General features: G+C 36.7%; 1 pseudogene; it reads right to left on the bottom strand.

The window, feature by feature from the left end:
• LOC133704750 (wall-associated receptor kinase-like 8) overlaps nucleotides 1-17,834 on the bottom strand; it is a 39,961-nt pseudogene extending 22,127 nt beyond the window's left edge.
• Between the last annotated feature and the right edge of the window lie 9,394 nt (nucleotides 17,835-27,228).

Below are 27,228 nucleotides of genomic sequence, written 5' to 3'. Positions count from 1 at the left end.
GTCAAGTGCGATGATGAAAGGCGCAGAAGCTCTAAACATAGAAATTGAGGTGAAGGATTGCAAGGAGTAAACCGCAACTTTCTCTTTCTATGTAGTCAGTGACAGTAATCTCTCCTATAGTCCACATAGTGGTAGAGAATTTTAGAGCCACTTTGAAGCATCTCTGCTGAAGGAGCATGCGACCACCTATGAACGGTGAAGACACCTTAGAGAAGGTGTGAGGGCCATGATATGAGCCCAAGTTCAGACTGCCCCATGACAACGAGCGAAGACACCTTAGAGAAGGTGTGAGGGCCATGATATGAGCCTAAGATCAAACCGCCCCATGACAACGGGTGAAGACACCTTAGAGAAGGTGTGAGGGCCATGATAGGAGCCCCTGTTCAGAACGCCCCAAAGCCAATGTGATGGCTAGATATGAGTGGACAAGTGTATAACCAATGAAGTGGTTATGATGATATGGTGACAAATGCAGGATTGACTTTCATGGATATTGCCCCCTTGCTAAAGATCAATGAGCTAGAAGACATTTTCCTTGGACAATTAGTGGATGATTTGTGAAGCATTAAGATGTGACTGCTAGGAATGAGAAGAGGGCATGCTCAGGTTCCGGGAACAAGTTGACTCTTGTCAAGGTGGTGAGCTTGGTGAAGGCATTGTTATACTTAGAGTATCAAGACATATATGGATCAACCTTTAATATGTTGCCCCATGGTTAAAGGTGGAGAGCTACCTGGACTCTTAGGACTAAGAGCGAGAAACTCACGGAGAAGTAAGGCGTGGTTCCTAGGATGGAACAGAGGGCAAACACAACTCCTAGATGAGTAGACTCTTGGAAGAGTGGTGAGCTCGTGATCATATTGAGATACTCAGATAATGACTGTCGCACTTGAAAATAGAAATTTCCGTTTGAGGGGGTGTTGTAAGCCTTGATGTAAGGCTTGAAAAAATCATTCCGGATCGAGCATGGTTGATACACTCGAAGGGGAATGTTGTGTCCTAGAGATAAGCATTAACACTCTTCAGATGTGAAGTGGCAGACCATCTGGTTGTAGTGATCCTTTTTTGTGAGCAAGGGTGTGCTTTGGTGACTCTAATGATTGAAAGGTGTGGCAAGTACCTCTAAACTTGGTTGGTAAGCTTGGAAGAGCTGCAGGATGTAAGCTTGTGCTGAAGAACCAAGCGGACAGTTGCCCTACATGAATGGCAAAAGGGGTGATTGTTAGGTTGGATGCCATTAATGTGTAGCAACCATTAATGGACGACAACAACCATTGACAAATGCAGCAGCCTTTCCCAAATGTTAAAGTTTGGCAACCACCATTGTTGAAGAAGAGCTGGAGCTGGTGGCACCATTCTTGCCTATAAATAGGCACCGAGAGAGAGAGAGTGCAGAATGTGAGAGACCAAGAGAGAAAGTGAGGGGCTGCCAAGGGCAATAGCTGCAAGTACAACAATGAAAGCTGGGAGTTGAGTTTGAGTGCAGTAATCCTCCTCCTTCATGTAATTGTTTTGTATCATTTCTCTATCTCTAATAATATGGACCTCTCCCGTGGATGTAGGCAATTTTGCTAAACCATGTTAAATATTGTGTCTCAGTGTGATTAGCCTCCAATGGGCAATAATCAGAATACCACTGGTTCGCGTATAAGGGAGCCGGAATCCCCAACGATCCCTATATTACAGAGAAACATGTAGGAAAGAATATGATATTTTTCTAAAAAATCTGACATTCCATAATTTGATGGGAAAAAATAACACAATGATTGTTTATATAAAGACAAAAACTGACCAAATCAAAGAATCCAAAGATAAGTATGAAAAATATTTAAAATTCTAAATAAACTAGGAAAAATAATTAAAATAGCAAAAACATCTTCAATGTAATGATTCGACATTGAATAAATCATGTACGTTTAAAATAAGGAATTCTTTTTATATATCCTCGGACAAAGTCTTCTATGTGCAGAGACTCTTCCACCCAACACATAAGCGCAATTTTCACATTATAAGGTTCCTTCTCGCATAACACACGTCCGCGCGCGCGTACGCACACACACAGATATATATATTTCACATGCATGTCAATCACACAAGGAACTTTCCATTCAAACAAATAATTTATTTAATTTAACAAAATTCCAGTAGAGCTTGTCCTACACGGGAGCTCTATCTAAAATTTTATCCTATGTTAGTATTTGTATGCATAAAGACAACTCAAACCACATTTGGTGCACACAACCAGTGCTTAGGCAAATTTAGTCTTACTACTAAAATAACTTCAGTCACAATTAATCTCCACATTCATGTAAAGTAGAATTCATAATATTGCTTGAGATTTATATCATTACTTTGTTTTTACATAATTAACATATATTAAAAGGTCTTGACATTTCATTGTAGCAATTAACAATGAAATGATTTGGCCTTTTACAATATGGTCCTCAAAGATTTTTTTTTTTGCAATTCCATCCTTTAATATTAGGTTTAATAGATATTAGACTTTATAATTTGTTTTGATGTATATTTTATGAGGATATCCTGGTCTTATGATCCAAGTTTGACCTAGGTTGACTCAAGTAATTTTTTTATTCTTTTTTTTAATTGATTTGTTTCTCAACTTCATCCTTCAATATTTGGTTGATTGAAAATTTAGCTTCATGTTTCTTTTATTTACTTTCTGTGGGGGTATGATGGCCTCATGACCTAGGTCGCAAGTTTTATGGGTTAGCCAAATTGGCTCGGGTTTTTTTGTCATTTTTTAATTGAATTTCTTTTCAATTTTGATCGTTCAACATTGTGTTGATTGAAAATTTGACTTTATATTTTTTTTTATTTCTATGCATTCATCTCAGACTCATGATTCGAGTTTGGCAAGTTAACTCGAGTTGACTCGGGAATTTTTTTGTTTGTTTTCTTATTCATTTTTTTTACAATTTAATCCTTTAACATTGGGTTAATTGAGAATTTTACTTCATTTTGTTTTTTTATGGGGTTATCATGATCTCATAAACATGGTCACGCAATAGCCAAGTTGCCTCTATTTTTTTTGTCCTTTTTTAATTTTTTTTCCAATTTTATCATTTAATATTAGGTTAATTGAGAATTAGACTGCATAATTTATTTCAGTTTGCTTTCTATAAGGTTATCTTAGTCTCATGATCTGGATAACGAGTTTGGTCGGTTAGTTTGGGTTGACTCTTTCGTGTCCTTTTTTTAATTGATTCTTTTCAATTTCATCCTTCAACATCGAGTTAATTGGGAATTCAATTTCATAATTTATTTCAATTTTCTTTCTGCGTGGTTATTTTAGTCTCATGACTCAGGTTTAATAGGTTAACCTAGGCTGACTCAACTTATTTTTCTAATTGATGTTTTTTCAATGTCATCCTTCAATATTATATTAATTGAGAATAAAGCTTAATAATTTATTTATTTATTTGCTTTCTATAGGGTTATCAAGGTCTCATGATTTCGGTTGAAGATTTGGCAAATTAATATGAGTTGATCCAAGTAAATCCAAGTCGATTCAAGTAAATCCAAGTAGATCCAATATGTTGTCATCTAAAAAAAAAAATTAAAAAAGATATCGTCTTGATTTTTTTTAGTCATACTATATTTTTTACCGGTTGTTCGAGTTGTATTTGGACCTGTAAAGTTGACTATGTCACATCGGGTTAACCTCCACATAATGGTTTTTTTTAGAAAACATTTTAACAACAGCTGAATATTTTTTTTAAGTTCAACAAAAATTTGATACGATCTGCGGCATAGTGCAAACGTACAATTATCCAATAAAAGGTAGAATAATTACTAATTAATTATTTTACTTGTAACAACTTGAAAATATTAATTATTAACCTATGCATCAAGTTTAGTTACATGACATAAAGTAATAATTATAAAATTCTACCTAATAACAAAAGCTATGCAATCCCAACAACAAGATCAATGTTGTGGTGGCCTGTAATTAATATGAACTTGCAATACATAGTAATACAATTAATGAATAAGAGCAGGTGAATATTATTTACCCTTACAATCTATACTAAAACTTAGGTACAAACACAATTACCATAATTTCATTTCATTTTAATTATTTATTTTAAGCTATAACTCCATCATTTCCTTATCACATATAAGTCCTGTAGCCGACTTTAAGTCTATTCAGTTAGTCTTTATATATCATCATGATCATTAAAGTCTCCATTATAACAGCAAACTTTAAATTTATCCAATAAGTCTCCGTCATTATAACTCACTTAAAAATTATATAAAAAGTCTCCATCATAACGATGAACTTTAATTTACTCAATAAGTTTTTGTTATTAAGATGAACTCGAAATTTGTTTAATAAGTCTTCGTTATTATAACCAACTTTAAAATTATTCAAAATTTCCCATGAAACACTTTTTTTTTTGTTAACAGTCAAAATTTATTAAAAAAAAACTCTAAAAATAATAACTTAACTTACATCAGATGAACAAGTAAAGAAAATAAAAACACAAAAGTTGTTTCATGAAATAGGGGACGTATCATGAAGGGAAATACAACGAGAAAATCTTAAAATTGTCTAAAACTCATGCAAATCAAATGAACATAAATGTCGTGGATGTCCTTCATCACCATGTTTCGTGAGAAATCAGTGGCTGGACATCCAAAGATGGAGCCGTGCCATTTCTAAAATCGCCAATTGTTACTGAAGTAGTAGGTCCAGCAATTTCCCATACGCTGGGAACTGCATCCCTGATGTTTTCAATCTCTTTACTACTTTGTTGTGCATGAAGAGCTCCTTTTGACAGCCGAATCTGCTCTAACTCTATCGCGACTTCTCTCATTGTTGGTCGTTTCCTTCCATTCAAGTTCTCTTGAAGATACGGTTGATCTTGAAGATATGGTTGATCTTCAAGATAGTATTTATCAAGATAATGTTTATCTTGCATATACATTCAAATATTGTGTTGCCATATCAATACCTGTAAATCTCTAGAAATTAGGCAGGAATTGTGTTATGAAAGGAGTCAGCTAATGTTGCTGATTCTTCTCCTTAATTGTAGACCTTCCTGATGTATATATTCTTCCGCTAGCAATAGAATAACATATGAGAATTCAGTATTTTGTTCTTCTTAATTTCTGCTTCATGTTTTCTACATGGTATCAGAGCAAATACTGATCCTTGTTTTCTAAAAACACTCAATCATCATGAGTGGAGAAATTCTCTCCAGCATATTCAAAAGTTCAACATCAAAAACAATGTATGAACACAACTCATCATCACCTTATTTCTTGAATTCTTCTGATAATCCAGGAGCAGTTCTTGTTTCTTGTCTTCTGAAAGGAGACAATTATCCAACATGGAGGCGTGCTATGATGAATGCTCTACGAGCCAAAAACAAGTTGAGCTTTGTTGATGGCTCTTTACTCAAACCAGAGGAGGATAACAAAGAAATTCAGGCTTGGGAAAAATGCAACTCAATGGTAATCTCTTGGATTTTTAATGCTTTAGCTTCAGAATTGCATGACAGTGTTGCCTATGTGGATTCAACATATGAAATGTGGGGAGAATTGCAGGAACGTTTCTCTCAAGGAAATGTTCCACGTATTCATGAATTAAAAAGAGAGATTTGTCTGGCACAACAAAAGGATCTTACTGTAGCAATCTACTACACCAAACTAAAAGGTCTTTGGGATGAGTTGTCACCCTACTCAACTATCCCTTTATGCTCATGTGGTGCTGGAAAAGAAATCTGGGCAGAGAGGGAAACAAAAAAAGTTCATCAGTTTCTCATGGGACTGAATGATCAATATGGAATCATTCGGTCCCAAATACTAAACATGGAACCCTTTCCTTCAATTAACAAGGCTTATGCATTTGTAACCAAAGAAGAGAAGCAACTGGCCATTGCCTCAATTGGTCGTGATCAGCCGACAGAGGCAGTAGCATTTACTGTCAAACCTTTCAGATTTCCAGCAAGGGATTTTGCAGGAGAACAACAAAGAGGAGAGACAAGCAAATTCAAATGTTCATATTGTGATAAACCTGGGCATTCCAAAGAAAAATGTTTTAAGCTTGTTGGATATCCTTCAGGTTGGCAAAACAGAGCAAAGACTTCATTACGAGACAGAACAAAAAATTCAAAAGGGAACCAGAACATGTTTCATCCAACAATGCCATTGCAGGGTCAAGTCAGCCTACGGGTAAAGGTTTTAATCTCACTCAAGAACAGTATGAACAGCTCATGTCCTTACTTCCCTCTACTAATCAGAATATAGCAAACTTTGTCGGTAAGGTCACTCACTCATCTGATACTACAGATTGGATTCTAGATAGTGGTGCCTCTAAACACCTCACATGTGATGCACTTGTTGTCTCTAATACAAAAACACCTTCTCATTATTTGCCTGTTAAACTACCGAATGGAACATCAGTTCCTGTGCATTCTGTTGGTCAGATCCAATTGTCAAACATGACTTTAAATCATGTTCTTTATATACCGTCTTTCAAATGTAATCTTCTTTCAATAAGCAGGTTGACAAAAGCACTACAATGTTAGTCACATTTTTTCCATCTTTTTGTGTCTTACAGGACCTCAAATCAAAGAAACTGATTGGAATGGGTGAATTACGTGATGGCTTATACTACTTTCATGGGCTGCATTTACCTTTTGTCACAGCAGCATCACTTCCTTCTTCTTCCAACTTGTGGCATGAGCGGTTAGGACATATCTCATTTGATCGATTATCCTTAATTCTAGAATTATCTAGTGTGTCTTTTAAAAATTCAAACAATTGTTGTGATGTGTGTCATCGAGCTAAACAAACTCGAAATGTTTTTCCCTTAAGCAATAATAAATCTGATTTTCCTTTTGATATGATCCATTGTGACATTTGGGGACCATATAAAACACCATCTACGTCAGGTGCTCATTATTTTCTTACCATTGTAGATGATTGTTCTAGATGCACCTGGGTTTATCTTCTCAAACACAAGTCAGAAGCACAAAAATACTTTATTCAATTTCATGCTATGGTTAATACTCAATTTAATCGAAGTATCAAAATAGTTAGGAGTGATAACGGTTTGGAATTTACTGCTGGTCATATGTTCAAATTCTTCTCTCAAAATGGTATTTCACACCAAACATCTTGTGTTGATACTCCACAACAAAACGGAATAGTAGAGCGGAAGCATCGTCACCTGTTAGAGGTTGCTCGTGCTCTACGATTCCAAGCCAATTTACAATCAAATTTTGGGGTGCATGTGTCCTGACTGCAACTTACTTGATAAATTATACTCCCACTCCTAAATTGTTTGGCAAAAGTCCTTATGAGATACTGTTTTCAAAACCCCCATCTTACTCACATTTACGTGTTTTTGGTTGTTTATGTTATGTGCATGATAAAAATCGATCTAATGATAAATTTGCTCCCCGATCTAAGACTTGTGTTTTCATCGGTTATCCTATGGGGAAAAAGGGATACAAAGTATGTGACATGGAATCGCATAAAATGTTTACATCCCGCGATGTCGTTTTCTATGAAAACAGATTCCCTTTTCAGTCTCATAATCCTTCAAAGGAATCAAATGTAGTTGTTCCTCTGCCTATTTTTGACTCCTTGGAGACATTAGACACCATGTTCCCAAATCATAGTCCACAAATTCAAACTTCTCCAGATAATCTGGATGCTGAAGCTGCACTGCCTACTGTCATTAATTTTGATCATCAGGTTGTTCCCTTGAACACTTCACGATCTTAAAGACCTCGACGAGTTCCTTCTCATCTTGATGATTATGTGTGGCAACTTCCTCGAATAGATAAGTCATCACAGCCCACATCTTATACAGTTTCTTCAGGTACTCTGTATCCCATAGCATGTCATTTGTCTTATACTCGTTTTGCTCCATCTCATCAAATGTTCTTAGCTAATATTTCTGTTGTGAGTGAACCTAAAACCTTTTCCCAAGCTGTAACAGACCGACAATGGTGTGAAGCGATGAAACAAGAAATTTCTGTGCTAGAGCAGAATGCAACTTGGAGTTTAGTATCATTACCTTCAAAGAAGAAACCAGTTGGTTCTCGTTGGATATACAAACTGAAATACAAGTCAGATGGTTCCATTGAACGCTACAAAGCTCGGTTAGTAGCTCAAGGATATACACAAATTGAAGGATTGGATTATACTGAAACTTTTGCACTGGTTGCAAAATTGACCACTATCAGATGTTTGTTAGCTGTTGCTGTTGCTAAGAATTGGGAATTACATCAACTAGATGTAAACAATGCATTCCTTCATGGAGAATTACATGAAAAAGTCTATATGATTCCTCCCCCAGGCTATCTGCCATCAGGTGACAATCGGGTATGCAAGCTCCATAAATCATTATATGGACTAAAGCAGGCTCCTCGTCAATGGTTCAAAAAGTTCTCCTTGTCCTTAAGAAAATTTGGATTCACACAATCCTCCAATGATCATTCACTTTTTACTCTGATTAAAGGTACATCTTTCCTTGCTCTCCTTGTCTATGTAGATGACATGGTTATTGCTGGAAATGATTTTTTACAGATTCAGAAACTCAAGCATTATCTCAGTACATGCTTCTCCATCAAGGACCTCGGCACACTTAAGTATTTTCTTGGCTTAGAGTTGGCTCGTTCTCCTCAAGGAATATCTCTCTGCCAACACAAATATACTCTTGATTTATTAAAAGAAACTGATATGGCTAGCAGTAAGCCAGCTGCTTTTCCCATTCCTCAACAGCACCGACTGTCTTCAGACTGTGGAGAACCTTTACAAGATCCGAGTCAATATCGTCGCTTGATTGGACGTCTTATTTATCTTACAATTTCTCGACCAATTATCACTTATGCAGTTCAACTTCTCAGTCAATTCATGCAAAAACCGTGTCAGCCACATCTTGATGCTGCCTATTATGTTCTTCGTTACTTGAAGAGTTCTCCTGGTCAAGGCCTTTTCTTTCCATCAAACAGTGATTTTCAGATCAAAGCTTATTGTGATGCCGACTGGGCAAGTTGTCCCGTGACTAGACGATCAGTTACTGGTTATTACATTTTCCTTGGTAATGCTCCTATATCATGGAAGTCCAAGAAACAAGCCACAGTGTCCCGTTCCTCTGCTGAATCAAAATATCGCTCTATGGCTGCCACCACTAGTGAACTAATATGGTTACATAGTCTACTTGCTGATCTTTCTGTGCCTCATTCTCAACCAATGTTTTTGCACTGCGATAATCAGTCCGCTTTACACATTGCTGCTAATCCCGTGTTTCATGAGCGCACTAAACACATCGAGATCGACTGCCACTTCATTCGTGAGCACTTACAATTTGGCATCATTGCTACATAATATGTTTCAACGCACTTTCAATTAGCAGATATCTTAACTAAAGCGTTGGGACGTGATCGATTTCATTTTCTTCTTCGCAAGTTGGGCATTCACAATCTTCATGCTCCACCTTGAGGGGGGATCTTGAAGATATGGTTGATCTTCAAGATAGTATTTATCAAGATAATGTTTATCTTGCAGATACATTCAAATATTGTGTTGCCATATCAATACCTGTAAATCTCTAGAAATTAGGCAGTAATTGTGTTATGAAAGGAGTCAATTAATGTTGCTGATTCTTCTCCTTAATTGTAGACCTTCCTGATGTATATATTCTTCCGCTAGCAATAGAATAACATATGAGAATTCAGTATTTTGTTCTTCTTAATTTCTGCTTCATGTTTTCTACTTGGTATCAGAGCAAATACTGATCCTTGTTTTCTAAAAACACTCAATCATCATGAGTGGAGAAATATATAGTATGTTGATGGTTTACTCCCCTGTCCACCTCAACATTGTTCAATCTCAGCTGAATCTGGTATCACCTCTTCTTCCTCTCAATCTGATGAATATATAGTATGGAAAATGCATGATAGAGCGATTATGCAATTGATTACTGCCACATTATCACCGATTGCTATGTCCTGTGCAATTGGTAGCACTAGCTCTAAAGATTTGTGGATTAGATTAAAGGAACAATTTTCCACTGTGTCTAGGACTAGTATTTTTCAGATGAAATCCAATATGCAAACCATTAAAAAGGGTTCAGATTCAGTTTCACAGTATCTTCATCGAATTAAAGAGGCTAGGGACTACTTGTCTACTGCTGGGGTATATTTTGCAGATGAATACATTGTGATTCTTGCCTTGAATGGCTTACCTGCTGAGTATAATACTTTTAGATGTGTGATAAGGGGAAGAGAAAGTGTGATCTCATTGCAGGACTTTCGCTCACAATTGCTTGCAGAGGAAGTGGTTATTAACACTTCAGTTAATTCTCCATTCCTGTCAGCTATGGTTGCTAGTACAGGTGATACAAACACACAAGGGAGTTTCTCTCCACATCATGGGCAGTCTCAGGTGCCTACTAGACAGTTTCAGCCATATAATGGAAACAAGAACAGGGGTAAAGGTCGATTTACTCAGGGCTCTCGATTCTTTGCTTCTAGACCAGGTTTTTCCTCCATGGCACCTGTGCTTCCCAACTCAAATTATGGACTCCTTGGTCAATCCCCTACTCGGCAATTTCGACATCCTTCTGCACTCATGGTTCCAATCTGTCAGCTATGCAACTCTGAGGGACACATTGCTCCCTTCTGTGGAGTTTCTCCTCCTAAGAGAACCAGATGCAACATCTGTGGTAGAAGCAATCATACCTCCTGGTATTGTTTCTATAATGATAAGGGTCCAAATTACATTGCTTCGTATTCTCCACAGTCATCCTTTTCTCTGTAGCCCCAGTCTCTGCAGTATCCTTCATATCCGGCTCCCTCTTCACAGAACAGGGAAGTACATCAATCTCCTATGCAAGTTATGCAGCAATATACTCCATATCAGGCGTCATCCTCACAATCTCCTATGCAAGCTATGCAGCAACAGAACCGGGAAGTACCACAATTTCCTATGCAAGCTATGCATACAGTGATTCACTCTGCCTCTCCAGCATCTTGTTCCTCAGGATCTTCTCAAGTATGGCTCACCGATTCTGGTGCCACGAATCATGACGACTGATTTGGCGAATCTATCGCTGGCCTCCCCATATCCATCCACTGAAACCATTCATACTACCAATGGTGAAGGTTTGACAGTATCCCACATTGGTCATTTTACTCTTCATTCATCCATTTCTCCAATCAAATTGCATTATGTGCTTTGTGTTCCTCAAATTACTCGGAATCTGCTATCAGTACACCGTCTTTGTCTTGATAATAACTGTCGGCTCATATTTGATGCTCTCTATTTTTGGATTCAGGACAAAGCCATAGGGAGGATCCTTTACAAAGGGCTGTGCAGTAATGGATTGTATCCTATCCACTCTTTCTCGCCTGCAACCTCCCAACAGCCTTATCAAGCTACAGCTTATCTTGGTCAAGTTGTTCAGTCCACCTTGTGGCATCATAGGTTAGGTCATCCTACAAATAATGTTGTTTCCTTGATATTAAATAAAGCTCACGTGCATGTCTCCAAAACACCTACACCTCTCATGTGTCATCCATGTCTTGAAGGAAAGTTTAGTAAACTACCTTTTCCACAGCATGTCAATAAGTCTGTAATTCCATTTCATACTATTCATACTGATTTGTGGGGTCCTGCACCATCTATTTCAATTGACGGTTATAGATACTACACTATCTTTGTTGATGAATGTACTAGATATTGCTGGATTTTCCCTTTAATCAATAAATCTGATTTGTTTTCTACCTTTGTTGATTTTTATTCCTTTGTTTCTACTCAATTTGCCTCCACCATTAAAACACTTCAAACTGATGGGGGGGGGGGTGAGTATACTAGCAATCGATTTAAACTTTTTCTTCTTAACAAGGGCATTTCCCATCACCTTTCTTGTCCATATACTCCTGAACAAAATGCGGTTGCAGAGAGGAAACATAGACACATAATTGAAACCACTATCAACTTATTACGAACCGCTAAATTGCCATCCACATTCTGGTCTTATGCCTGTCAAATAGCCACTTATCTAATCAATCGTATGCCTACTGTTGTTGTTCATAATAGCTCACCATTTGAGATGTTATTTGGATCCTTTCCAACTATTACACACCTTCAAATTTTTGGATGTGCTTGTTTTCCTCTTCTCAAGCCTTATAATAGCACCAAATTGCAGGCCAAAACTACAAAATGTGTTTCTTGGATATGCCACAAAATATAAAGGTTATCTATGCTATCATGTACCAACAATGAGAATGTTTGTGTCTAGGCATGTTATCTTTGATGAGCATCAGTTCCCATACTCAGATTTAGTGTCTACACCTTCAAACACACTCCAATCCAGTCCGTTGTCTTCTTGTCCTGTGACTATTGTCAATACAGCAAATTCCATTGTCTCCACCAGCTCAGTATCTCCTTCTCACCCCTCTACCACTCATACACCTACCCCATCTACAGACTCTGTTAGTCCACAATCCATTACTGCTCCACTTTCAGCCTCTCCTCTGCTCCCTGTGGCACCTGCTATCAGTATGCAATCTGATTTAGATTCTTATGGCTTTATTCCTGATAATCTACAAGTGGTGTTGTCCATTCCTCCACTTAATCTTCATTCAATGCAGACTCGAAGCAAGAGTGGGATTATAAAAAGGTAGGCTCTCTTAGCCACTATCTAGGATCCTGTGACCCTTGAAATGCAGTTGGTTAAACCAACCAATTACAAGGCTGCCTTTAAAATTCTTGTATGGCTACAGGCCATGAAAGAAGAAGTTGATGCCTTACATACTCAATGCACTTGGAGTTTAGTTTCATTGCCAGCAAACAGAAAACTTGTTGGCTGTAAGTGGATTTTTAAGATCAAGAGACATTCTGATGGTTCTCTTGCCAGGCACAAAGCAAGGTTAGTTGCTAAGGGCTTTAGTCAGGAACATGGATTGGACTATGGAGAGACGTTTAGTCCTATGGTGAAACCTACCACAGTCCGGTTAGTTTTGGCTCTTGCTGCACATTTTAACTAGTCTCTACGATAGTTAGATGTCAAAAATGCATTTTTGCATGGTATTCTCCAAGAGGAAGTCTACATGTCTCAACCTCCTGGTTTTGAAGATCTCAATCATCCACAACTCGTCTGTAAACTACATAAATCCCTGTATGGCCTCAAACAGGCTCCTCGCGCTTGGAATGATAGGTTTACTCAGTTCCATCCTTCTTTGGGTTTTGAAACCACTTATTATGATTTTTCATTATTTCTCAAACATGCTGATCATGAGATTGTGGTGCTGCTTCTCTACGTGGATGATATCATTATCACCGGGAGTGCGTCTGGTGTGATTCAGCAAGTCATTAGTGCTCTTACTTCTGAATTTGATCTCACAGATTTAGGCTCCCTCCATTATTTCTTGGGCATCCAAATTACTCACACTGCTGCTGGTTTATTTCTGTCCCAGACCAAATACGTTGAGGACTTGTTAGCTAAATCTGAAATGAGTGAGGCTAAACCGTGTGAAACTCCTTGTCTACCTTATCATCGACTCCTCAAAGACGATGGGGAGCCTTATCCAAATCCTCAGCTATACAGAAGTCTTGTAGGAGCTCTGCAATACCTCACTTTCACCAGGTCGGATATTGCTTTCTCTGTACATCAGGTCTGCCAGTTTATGCAGCACCCTATGATGTCTCACTTTACTGCTGTTAAGAGAATCCTACGATACCTAAAAGGCACTCTTAAGTTTGGTCTCTCATATACTCGAGGCGATTTACAATTAAAGGCATTTAGTGATGCTGATTGGGCAGGAGATCCTAATGACAGGAGATCTACTACTGGATTGGTGGTCTTCTTGGGTAACAATCCCATTTCGTGGTCCTCTAAGAAGCAACAAACTGTTTCTCGATCTTCCACCGAAGCTGAGTATCGTGCCTTATCCTTCACCTCAGCTGAGTTGGATTGGATAAAACAATTATTAGCCTTTCTGCACATTTCGTTGCCTGACGTGCCTGTTCTATTTTGTGACAATCTGTCTGCCATTGCTTTGTCTTTCAATCCTGTTCAGCATCAAAAGACTAAGCATATCGAAGTGGATGTTCATTTTGTCTGCGAAAGAGTCTCACGTCAACAACTCTCAGTACAGTTTGTGTCTTCCCAGGAGCAGTTTGCTGATATCCTTATAAAGGGGCTGAGTGCTCCTCTGTTCCACACTCATTGTTGCAATCTCATGCTTGGTTCATCACCGCTTGATCTTGCGGGGGGATGTTAGAGTATATTAGAGTACATTGCTTTAGATTGTGACACTTGTCACAATCTTAATATAGTGGATAGTTAGTTAATTAGCCCAAGTCTATTAGTTTGTTAAAAACAGATATATAAACACAACTATCTCGTGGTATATGGAATTATGCAAAATAAGAACTATTATCAAGTATTCTCTGGAGCTTGTATCTCTCTGTTTCTTCTTTCTTTCTGCAGAATTATAGATCATGTTAATCAATTGACATAGCTTAACACCTTGAACATGAGTGGTTAGATGAGTTTGATCAATGGTGATTGATCTTGAAGTTCCGAAATCTGATACTTTTGCTCTGAACTTCTCATCTAACATTATATTTGTAGACTTAATATCACGATGATAAACCGGAATGGAGGCTACGGAATGAAGATAAGAAAGTGCCCTAGCAAATTCAGTAGCAATCCTTAGCCGCATTTCCCATGAAAACTCAAACTCCTTCTGGTCATGAATATACTCAAAGAGATTTCCATTGGGAATGAATTCATAGACTAGCAGAGGAACCTCCGTCTCTAAACAACAACCTAGCAACTTGACCACATTTCTATGATTGAGTTGTGAAAGGATGACGACCTCATTGATAAATTCTTCCAACTTTTCTTCATCCATCATTTTGGATATTTTAACAGCAACGATCATTCCATCTGCTAGCATTCCTTTATAAACAGTTCCTTGGCCACCTTGACCAAGTATTCTATTATCATTAAAACGATCGGTTGCCTTTTCCAACTCCTTGGAAGTAAACATTTTTGTTTTCTGTATGCTTCCATCGCTTGATGATAATTGTTGCTGCAGCAATAAACCACCATTTCGTTTGAAGAACTTCTTCTTCAGTTCAATGTTCTTCCTTTTTTTTACAAGTTTATATAACCGCCAAATACCAACAAGCAGCAACAACAATCCAGTGGCCGCACCTAGAACTGCCATTGCTCGCAAGAGAAAAATAAAATAATACGTATTATTATTGAACAACTATCTGTGTCAACAAGGTGGTTAAATCTCTTTTTTTGGGTTGAGGTAACCTTCTGGCGTATATTTTTTTATATACATTTTTTTTCAATTCTTATATGTTATTGTATATTCATATTTTTTTTTCATTATTTTGAACAAAAAAGCCACAACATCTCCCAAAGAAAATTTAATTTTAAAAAGCCTAAAACAATTACAAAAATAAAATAAAATAACATAGAAAGATCTCCAGGTTTTTTTATTCTAGTTTTTTTTTTAATATGTTTTTAATTTTTTATATATTTTATTGGTTTTTCATGTTTTGTTAAGTTTTCAAAAAAATTTAGACTTAATTTTTATGTTGGAGGTCTTGGGGGCATTTTCATCCAGACAGTAGCAAAATAGTATCCGTGCAGACTGAAAATTTCTTAAAATGAATTTTCTTAAAAAATAAAACATGGAAGAATAAATCCAATACATAAAGATAAATAAATCAATTAATCTAATTTTTTTTAATTAACATACCACTTTTCTTTTTATTCCCACAAAAAAATCAATATTTTTTTTTACAAATAGTTTTTTTCTTGTTGAGTGCAAATGGAGAACTTTCCAAGTCAAACATACCGAATCGATTAGTATAAAAACACTGTTCAACAATAGCAATGTCAAACACCTCAAACACGCAAAAAAGAAAAAACCATACAAAAAATTTAAAATTTTCTCATATAAGTGGAAAAGCGTAATTATAGATAATTATACATTAAGAAAGAAAAAGAAGGTGAAATTAAAAAAAGAACAGAATTTAATTAATTAAAAAAAGAAAGAAAAAGAAGGTGAAATTAAAAAGAACAGAATTATATAGTATGCTATGATTTACAGGAGAGCCAAGGGTACTTTGAGAAGGGTAAAGATGTAAATTAATAATTAAGAAAGTACTATAACGTCATTGCCTTATTCTATCCATTTTGGGGAGATAAAAAAGGCAGTCATGGACGAGAATTAATTTTCTTTCTTAATGTATAATTATCTATAATTACGCTTTTCCACTTATATGAGAAAATTTTAAATTTTTTGTATGGTTTTTTCTTTTTTTCTTAATGTATAATTCTCTCAGACAAGGGAAAATATATAATTTCTACTGTCTCCCAAACACAATTTATCCTCTAAACCAATGTTTCAGGTTCCTATAAATTACGAAGGAGAAAAGAATTAAGAGACAGGAACTTACTCAAGAAAGTGATCTTAGCTTTGTCGAGATCGTACAGATATCTGATTCAGGAAATCCACCCGGTACATTCACACATTTTGTCATCCCCGAACACCAATTTCCATTGGGATTTTTGCACTCATCGATATCTGATTCAGGAAATCCAATGAGTGAGTATGTTCATGTGATTGGAGCCACCCAAAAGTAGAATGATATTGCATGGTGAATTTATGCTTCAACTCTATTCTAAAGCTTCAGTACTCCATTATTTTTTCTGAAAAAAAAAATAGATTAAATCACATTAAGCGTGTTCGGATCATACCAGTGCATCCATCAGGAAGATACGCATTGCCATCATAGCCCGGGTTGCAACTACAAGTAGTTGCATTGGAATACAATGTTACTGTTCTCAAACCCCACCTACCAGAAGTTAAGTTCATAGGGCGCCAGCAATACATTGCATCAGAATTCTCCACACTTTCAGGGATGTCAGTACCATAATACATAAACCAACTCAGGATTACTGGAACATATTGCATATCTTGCACCACCTCGGGACTTGATATATTGTTCCGGAACCATTCTTCCTCTACTATAAAAGCTACCTTGCATTCATTCCTGCCTTGATCATTAATAGGGTCCTCTGCGGTCCCCAAACTCGCGTTGAACACCTGGAGACTCGAGGGAATTGTGGTCTGGCAGCAATTGTTACCAGAACAGTAGCTATTTTCTTTCCCTTCAGTACTAGAACTAGTCAAATTATTAGCACCGCAAGTTGACGTGCACCCAACAATTTCTGGCTCAATTCCGTTCAATAAAGCACGATTGTTGCAGCCCATTGCGGTGAAGAAATTTGAGGAAGAGAAGGCGAAAGGACTTCCAGTCATATTAATGGCTAAGTTGGCACCTCTACCTGCACAGCCGAAGGAAATTATTGGACTGTTTACACGAACCATAGGATTATCGTACCCTATTGAAATCTCCAAGACCTCCATTTTGATGCTGCTTAAGAAAGCCTTGCTGGGAGAATCCGCAGTTGTTTTGTTGCAATGAACTGAGAACCAGTCATTCATGTAACAACCTGTTCCTATTCCAAATGGAAAAGGGATGCTAATGTTTCGACAAGTGTCTTCACAATTAGTCCTCGCGATAATTATTGCTGATACAGTTGCTATTTCAGGGACTAGAAATAGCAGGAAAAAAATTAGAGAGACACTACGAGGAATCATGCCTTCCCTTCTATTGCAGATTTAGATGCTGCTGGAGATCAATAATGGAAGGATAGAGAGAGAGGGGGGAAAGATCTTTCTTTGTTCCCTATATTTGTGAGAGAAAAAATACCAATTGAGACAGAGAAGACTGCCTTAAAAGAGTAAACGAACTGTCCAAATCATTTGAAGCAAATTCATTGAAAAGTTCTCTCTCAATCTATCTATATATATAATATGGTGGCCTTCCATATTTTTAATTCGAGTATTCCAAATGGAAAAGGGATGCTAATATTTCCACAAGTTTCTGTAGGATCTAGAGCTAGGATGTTTCTTCCCAACTTCCAAGCTTTAATTAATAATGTATAAATTCCACAAGACTATAAATTAAGACTCTCAAATTGAGTGATGATGGTGACTTTCGTCTAACCAATTCAAAGACAGGTAGCGTGTAGACGACGATGCTATGAGTGCCAAGATCTTAGTATAATGTGGAATATCTAGAAATAGTAGATAAGTACTTAGAATGGACATATCTTTAGAAATTAATCATCAATCAACTTGCAAGCGTAATTCAAAAGGAGTTATATTGAGATTGCAAGATTGTGTTTAGTTAATGTTATAGGATGTAATGAACATTTACAAAAGGGATAGAAAAATCCATAAAAAGAAAACAGAGAGTAGAGAGAAAAATTTGAACCATCAAATGCAAGTTTGTGTTTTGTTTTAAAATATTCTAGGATGTAATTGACTTGACTTGCAGTGAAGAAGTACAGGACAATTACTTAATAATTTAACTATTTTATTATCATAGAATTTTAAATAATCTAAGAGGAAGCTACAATTTTTTTCTTGTGTTTTACTTTTCAACAAAAAATAATAATCCATTATAACTCTTAAATTAAAGCTTATATATTTCAAGTTTTGTCCGACGTTGATTAAATCAATTTTTTTATAGAAAATCTATATCATGGAGAAACTTAACCGAAATTTCCAACGTGAAATCTCAAACTTAAGTTATTCGACTGAGTGTTTCTGTGTGGACCCTAATCCTCATATTTTTGTCTCCTTCTTTATTACAGCAGAAGTTGACATCGAACGACATGATAAAGCATATTACATGTTTATATGTTTAATCCGCATCAAAATAGTAACAAGGGAAAGGAAAAACAGAGACTCACGTGTGTTTTACAGCGATTCAGCAAACTTTATTTTTATTATACATATATTAAAATGCAATCATCTAATCCCATTGACAAGTCTTGATAGCATGATAACTTCTCCTCACCGGAGATCACCGTCTTTCCGGAAGAAATTCCCTCGGGATGAGTTGGGTAGCTGGTCAGCACTCCTTCAGCGGCACCATTTCCTCTTAACAGCCTTGGCTCTCTTGGCTTTCTTATGCACAATCTATCTCTACTTCGCTGTTACCCTAGAGGCCACTGAATCATGTTCTGGACTGACAGGTGCCAAAAGGACATTATGTCGTTTGGAGTTGGCAAAGGATTTTGTAGGCAATGGAAAACTCAATTTTTTCTTGCACGGATGACACAGTCAATCGGTTCTTGGTAGTGTTTTCTCTGCCTCATGCTTGAGCTCCTTAGTGACTTTGTATACATGATGATGTACCAGAATTTGTCTTTAAAATTTTTAATCACATCCACTGATAATTCTTCATTGTTTTTATAACAATTACACAGGTGATTTCTTTTATGGCTAAATTATGTTTTCCCATTTTCTAGATGTAGTTTATCTGTGCTGTAAGTCATTTGATGAATGAAATCATTATTCAATGAACGAGAAGCAGGATCGACCTGCTACAAAGCTATACAAAAAGAAAGCCACCTATTCAGACTAGTTCCCAGTTATAACAGATAGCAAACAAGTCTGTTTTCTTGATAAATAGCTGCTTGACAAATTGCAGTTTTCCACCTTCTGTGTTTGACAGTGAAAAGAACAGCTTGAGAAATGCTGTTAACAGGGGAATTTCAGAGTTATGACATCCAGAGTTTCTTTGCTTACAGATAAAGAATAGGTAGGCACGCCATGAAACACCAAGAGGAAGACCTTTTTCTGTAAAACCCGGGAAAAATAATAAATAAATAAAAGTGAAAGAATTCATGCATATGATTAAATAAAAACAGAAATTCAGAAATTTTTGAATATAAATTTCCGGATGAAATAATTCGAGACATTATAATAAACCCGGTATTGTTGATGGTTAGATTTAATTGAAGAGAATAATGCACTTAAAGGAAAAAGGGGGTCTAAATGCAAATAAGAGAAAATATAGAGTATAAATACTCTCTCCTCACCAAGACAATCGGTAGGAACCATAAGGAGAGAAAATAGGGAGTTTTATACCCATTCTCGAGAAATCAAGAGAGAAACACTAAAATTTCAAGAACCCATCCAAGATTAAGAGCTTAAAGATGGGATAAAAACTTGAGAGCAAAGGATTACCAAGAAATTGAACAAGAAGGAAAGACAGGAGGGAAATTGAACAAGAAGAAAAGAAAGGAGGGAGTTGAAAATCTTCAACTGGTTGAAGATACAAATCTTAATTTGTACCGGGTAAGGTATTGTAAACATGATCTTAAAAAAAATCATTTTTAAATTCGATGAAGAATTGATGCCTTGATATTGAATCATAGGTTAGGGTTCTTAGACTTAAATTGGGGAAAAAGTACTTATTGTTGAGATTAAGTTAATTCATGTGTGTGATATGTAGTTTATGAAAGTATTATGTGAAGGGGAGGGGGAGACGAATCTGGACAAACTTGTCTCCTAACTTTCAATGAGATTTCGGGTAGGAGGATGAGGGGATTAGGATCGGGTTCCCCATATAAATTGTAGATTTGAATGTTAGCTAACCAAGGAAACTGGTCTTGCTCAATTTGGAAATGTAGAACTCCAGTTATGGGTTACCAACTGAGACTAAGTCGTGACTGATTATATAGGGTAGTAGGACTAATTAGTAAATGAACAATTTTGACTATATTGGAGGCAAAATTGGGTTCTCCTCCCTCAGAGAACTAGTAGCCTCGTGTCTTAGCTTTCTAACGAGATCAATCTCAATTAAAATGGAGTTTTAGAACTTTAGATATAGTTAAAAATCTGATGAGTGTTCAAACAGTAACAGTTCAAAGTAACACAGTAACAGTTGGAATAGTCAGACAGTAACGGTTGGAAAAGTCAGACAGTAACGGTTGGAAAAGTCAAGACAGTAACGGTTGGAAAAGTCAAACAGTAACAATAGGAAAAGTCAAACAGTAACAGTTTAAAGTCAGACAGTAACAGTTGGAAATTAGAGTAACAGTTGGAAATTGGACAGTAACAGTTCAAAGTTAGACAGTAACAGTAGACTTTCATGTGAATACTATAAATAAGAATATAAAAGAATTAAGTCATACGAACACTTGTATATTGAGATATTAACTCTGAAAATATACATGATATATGTATGTATGTTATTATGAGGAAATGAACATGCATAGAAAGTAACATATGAGTAATGGATGAATATGAATTCTCTACAATATCGGCTTGAAAGAATCATAACAAAAAAAAAACTTCCTTGTGATTCAGGAGGAGCAACCAGGATTGGATCTTCTGTTAGGGGAGGTCGCGAGACAGGCGTAGCAGGTGCGTGATTTTCCTCCTATTTGCACTTATACAATTTAGAATCCTTCTGGTGAATGCAATTATATTAAATATCATGATCAATGTAAATAAAGCCTAGTGTATTTACAAGATTAGCTTCGGCTAATAGCATCCGTGATGGGATTGCCGGGAAATGATTTACAAGATTAGCTTCGGCTAATGGCATCCGTGATAGGATTGCCGGGAAATGATTTACACGATTAGCTTCGGCTAATGGCATCCGTGATAGGATTGCCGGGAATATGATTTATAGGATTTTTGGGATATGATTTACAGGATTGCTGGGATATGATTTAAACGATTAGCTTCGGCTAATGGTATCTGTGATAGGATTGCCGAGAAATGATTTACATGATTAGCTTCGGCTAATGGCATCCGTGATAGGATTGCCGGAATATGATTTATAGGATTAAACCTTGCAATGTCACCCAGTTTATGCAAGTAAATAAGATTATTCAATTAAGAATATACAAATGAGTGTTAATTGGGTTTAAAAGATTTACAAGCAAAATATAAGTTTTTTGTTAGAGTTCTCATGGAGTCGATAGAAAGCTAATACTTCATTCGTATTCATTACATGAGCATACATATATTCTTTATCAACATAATGGTATTTTTATTTATGTAACAGGTCCATCAAACATCTAGGAAGATCATTAGTATAGGACTCTACTTTGTGAAACTTATGTAAATATTTAACTTAAAACAAAAGGGAATTAACGTGTTTAGGTAGTATACTTTTGTGCAAACCTTGATGTATTTATAAAGGTTCAGCTTAGCATGTAGTATCTTAGTTATCTTGTAATTAATCCTTTTGAAATATTTAAGAACACTTCTTATTTTGTAAATACTTTCTTTGCATGTTAGTACTTCTTTTCCTTTAAATTTTATGATATAATGTGTTGGACTATGTTCATATTGAACTTACTCATAGGATATATATATATATATATATATATTGTGTGGATTGTATGAGGTGTGGAATTATGAGGTTTGATATAAGATTCGGAATAAAGGGACCTTGTGATGATGGGTTGATTGAGTAAACTGATAGTAGTCGATAACTTGGGATGTCCTAAATGCAAACGAAACTCTGCCGATTTTGGAAGAAAAAAAAAATTACCCTCAAATAAAGAGGATATGTTGGAATCTTTTAACATTGATCGAGTCGTACAGTCGGACTATTACATTTTCTGCTGGTTTTGGATTGCTCAATCAATTTCCCAATCCCGGGCTGCCAATTGCATGTTAATTTAGCACCTGTGCTTTCTTCTAACCAATTCACAAAATAGCTTCTTATTTCATTTTCTTCGTTACATAGCACAAAGCCGATCAATAGGCCTCTTTTAATTTCCCTATCTCATAGAATATCCGCTCTGTAGTTAATTGATGGTCAAACAACTGAAGACATAATTTAGAAAACAACAACTGATCTTCAGTTATGTGGATTAATTTCAAAATAAGGTTGTTTTAAGAATTTTTTTTTAAATAATATTGTTTCATTTTTTAAAAAATTTAAATAGAGTTTTATCCAAATTAATTATATCATAGATTGACTTATTAGGATGTTCCACTCAATTTAATTTAAAACTCAATCCAATAACAATTTTTTTCTTCTTGATTTAGCAAAATCATCATTTGTCACAGAAAACCGCTCCCTCTATTTCAAAGATATTGTTCACCTTTCATTTTGGATATCCTAAAATTATAATCCATGATTAAAAAAATTAAACAATTAATTACTTGATTTTACTATTATACCTCTCACTACCAGAAAACCGGAGGAAAGCAACAGAATTACCGACGAACTTTTTCTGTCGGTAATTTATACCGACGGAAATAATTCCGTCTCCAAATCTGTCGGTATATACCGACGGATTTATTCCGTCGGTAATTCCGTCGCTATATACCGATGGGTATACATTTTGTCTGGAAATATGCAACGGCGTGGTGACATCAGGAGATTTTACCGATGGAAATTACCGAGGGATTCAAACTGAGATAGCCGTACAGTGATGTGGCGCTGTCACCGACGGCATCACCGACGGAATCCTTCCGTCGGTGATTCCGTCTGAAAAAACCATTATATGCACCCATCTGCCGACACTCTCTTCCTCTGTTTCTCCTTCTTCTTCTTTCCCATCCCACCTCTCCCCTCCCAAACTGCATCTCCCCTCCCAAACTGCAGCCAAACATCCATCCCAAACTCTCCACTATTCTCAACATGAGCACTCAAGTTTCTTATATCTTGTACGTGGTCACAATATCCGTTTCTTGTAGATTTTATCATTTTTTTGTAAGTAAATCTATCCTTTTTAGTTTTAATATTTAATTGTGAATTTTATTGTTTTAGTATATGTATTTTGTTAACGTTTGTACTTGTTTAATTGTTATTTGTCAAAGAAACTTGTAGTATGAATGTATAATTTTGTAGTTGTTATAGTTTGTTTTAGATTTTGTCAAATTATATTTGTTTGTAAATTGTTGAAATTTTGTTTGAATTACACCGAATTAAATGTGTCGTTGTGATGAAATAAATAATTAATAGCTTGTTTAAGTTTTTTGTTTAATTGTTATCAATTATATTTCGAAGTTGTGATTTCTGTAAATTTATATATGTATAAATTTGTATGTATGAACGTTGATAATTGATAATGAATATTTAACATAAGTGTTGTTTTAGTTTGTTGGATAATGTCGGGGAAAACCAATATTTTTGTTATGTTTTATAGAGGTTCAATAGAAGTCATGGATGATCGTTCATGGATGTATCGGGACTCACCTCAAGGATTGCGGAGGATGGATTATTGTAACGGTGTCCAGGGTTTTATTAATTTCGCAACATCTATTCCGAGGAATTTTACTGATGGTGGTATTAGGTGTCCATGCAGGAAGTGTAAAAATTTAAAGTTTCTGCATCAAGATGTTGTAACGATGCATTTTCTAACCAAAGGGTTCATGGAAGATTACCTGTGTTGATATGCTCACGGAGAACTATTTGTTCCTGATGAGAGCATGGAAGAACAGGTGGTTGGGTCAACTTCTAGTGCTAGCAACATGCATGAAGTTGGAAATGAGAACAGTAATCCTTACAGGAATATGGTTATGGATGCAATGAGAATGAGTGAAGGTAATGTCAGGGAATGTCCAATCATAGAAGAAGAACCTAATGCAGATGCAACAAGGTTTTTTGATCTGTTGAGAGATTCTGATGAACCATTATGGGATGGCTGCACGAACCACAGTAAATTATCAGCCGTAGCACAGGTGTTCACCATCAAGTCAGATCACGGGTTGAGTGAGGCCGGTTATGACAAGATTATTGAATGGGCGAGAAGCATTTTACCTGAAGGGAACAGGCTGAAAGAGAACTTCTATGCTGCCAAGTCCATGATGAAACCCCTCGGTTTAGGATACCAGAAAATTGATATATGCCCTAACTTCTGCATGTTATACTACCTTGAAAATGCTGAGATGACCGAGTGCATGACATGCTGGCATTCCCGTTACAAACCCAGAACTGGTAGAGGGAAGACTCTCGTGGCATATAAAAAACTTAGATACTTCCCAATCACACCTAGACTGCAGAGGTTATTCATGTCACCAAGGACTGCTGAGCACATGACATGGCACCAATCACATCATGCGGTTGATGGAGTGATGGTTCATCCTTCTAACGGTGAAGCCTGGAAACACTTTAACAGTATGCATCCTCACTTTTCAGCTGAATCAAGGAACGTGCGTCTTGGGTTGTGTACAGACGGATTCAACCCATTCGGGTCATTTGCTGCTCCTTATTCTTGTTGGCCGGTCATACTGACAGTTTATAACTTGCCACCGGGGATGTGTATGAGGCTAGAGTTCATGTTTTTATCTATGGTCATACCAGGTCCGAGCAGTCCGGGGAGGAATATAGATGTTTGTCTTCGTCCGTTGATTGATGAGTTGACGCAGTTGTGGTCCTGTGGAGCTTTGACTTATGACATCTCAAGGAAACAAAATTTTGTTATGAGAGCGGCTTTGATGTGGACTATCAATGATTTCCCAGCTTATGGAATGGTTTCTGGTTGGAGCACGCATGGAAAGCTAGCATGTCCATATTGTATGGAGAACAACAAGACATTCACGCTAACAAACGGGGGTAAAGCTTCTTTTTTTGACTGTCACCGTCATTTCTTGCCACATAACCACAGGTACAGAAAGAACAGAAAGGATTTCTTTGTTGGCAGAGTTGAAAATGATGTTGCACCCCCGCGTCTTTTCGGTGAAGAATTGTTTGATGTTGTGTCAGAGTACGGTGAAATTGTGTTTGGTCTCCAATCAAGTAAGCAGAAGTTTCCTGGTATTGGTTTGACCCATAATTGGGTGAAGCAAAGTATATTTGAGGAGCTTCCTTATTGGAAGACCAATCTTCTCCGCCATAACCTTGACGTCATGCACATTGAAAAGAACGTGTTTGAGAACATTTTCAACACCGTCATGGATGTGAAGGGGAAGACAAAGGACAACATCAAGGCTAGATTGGATGTAGCGCTGTTCTGTAACCGTAAAAATATGGAGTTGGTTTGTGATGGGTCATGGGTCGCAAAACCAAGAGCAATCTTCGTGCTAGAGAAAAACGCACAACTACTAGTCTACAAATGGCTTAAGAGTCTGTGTTTCCCCGATGGACATGCCTCGAACATATCTCTTGCAATGTAATTAATTGTAGTCAATGTTACATAATATCCGTTTATTGATTATTGTTGTATTTAATTTACAAGCTAGGTTTATCAAATGGGCCCTGAAAAGAAAAGTCAAGTGCTATAATGGATATTTTGTCAACGGATATGTCTTTCATACTGAAGAATACGGGCATGGAAGAAAGACATACAACAACGGTGTTTGTATTAAGGGATCGACTTCTAGTGAGTTTCAAGTTGACTACTACGGTAGATTGGAAGAGGTCATCGAACTGCAATATCATAGCGAGCAAAATAGAGTGTTTTTATTCCAATGCTATTGGTATGACACAACTGACAGAGGAATCAGAGTAGATCCTCACTATGGTCTCGTTGAAATCAATTCAAAAGCTAGACACCGCAACGTAAATGACGTCTTTGTTTTCGCAAAGCAATGCCAACAAGTTTATTACACATACACCCCTTCCTTTAGAAAGGACCGATCAAGAGTTGATTGGTTATCCGTTTAAAAAACAAAACCCAAGGGTCGTGTCGAGGTTGTTCAGGATGAGAACGAAGACACAAGTGTGATAGATGAAGTCTTTCAAGCTAGTGAGTTGGTTGAACCATACCGAGTTGCTCCGTCGATTGACTTAGAAGAAAATTCGAATTTTCGTGTTTTCAACGATAGTCTTGTTGATGTTGACGCAGAGGAGTTGAATGTTGTTCTGAGCTCTACTAGTGGAAAAAAGAATGTTGTTGAAGAAGATGATAACGAAATTGAAGAGTGCGATGAAGCTGATGATAACAATTCAATAGAGGACGAAGATGAAAATTCCGACTAACTAAACATGTTATAAAGCCTTATTTTTATAATGTAATAATTTGAAACATGAAATATTTATTCTTCTTTAAGGGTCAGCCTTTCTTATTGTGTTGTGTGTGTTGTAAGATTACAATTCAAGATTTTTTGAGAGGGTTACATTAAAAAAATAAGAAAAAATTACCTTTTTACCGACGGATACACCGACGGAATATAAACTGTCGGTATTTCACAGAGAGTTGCAAAAAAATTACGGGATTTTGCCACATTCACCGACGGATATACCGATGGAATATAAACCGTCGGTATTTCATAGAGAGTTGCAAAAAAATTACGGGATTTTGCCACATTCACCGACGGCCGTTCCGACGTCCAATACCGACGGAATCACCGACGGTTTGTCGCACCCATGTCTGACACGTGT

Source organism: Populus nigra, chromosome 1 (genome assembly GCF_951802175.1).
Source record: "Populus nigra chromosome 1, ddPopNigr1.1, whole genome shotgun sequence".
Classification (NCBI taxonomy): Eukaryota; Viridiplantae; Streptophyta; class Magnoliopsida; order Malpighiales; family Salicaceae; genus Populus; species Populus nigra.
The sequence above is the reverse complement of the archived record's forward strand: the minus strand, read 5'-3'. Positions and strand labels throughout refer to the sequence as shown.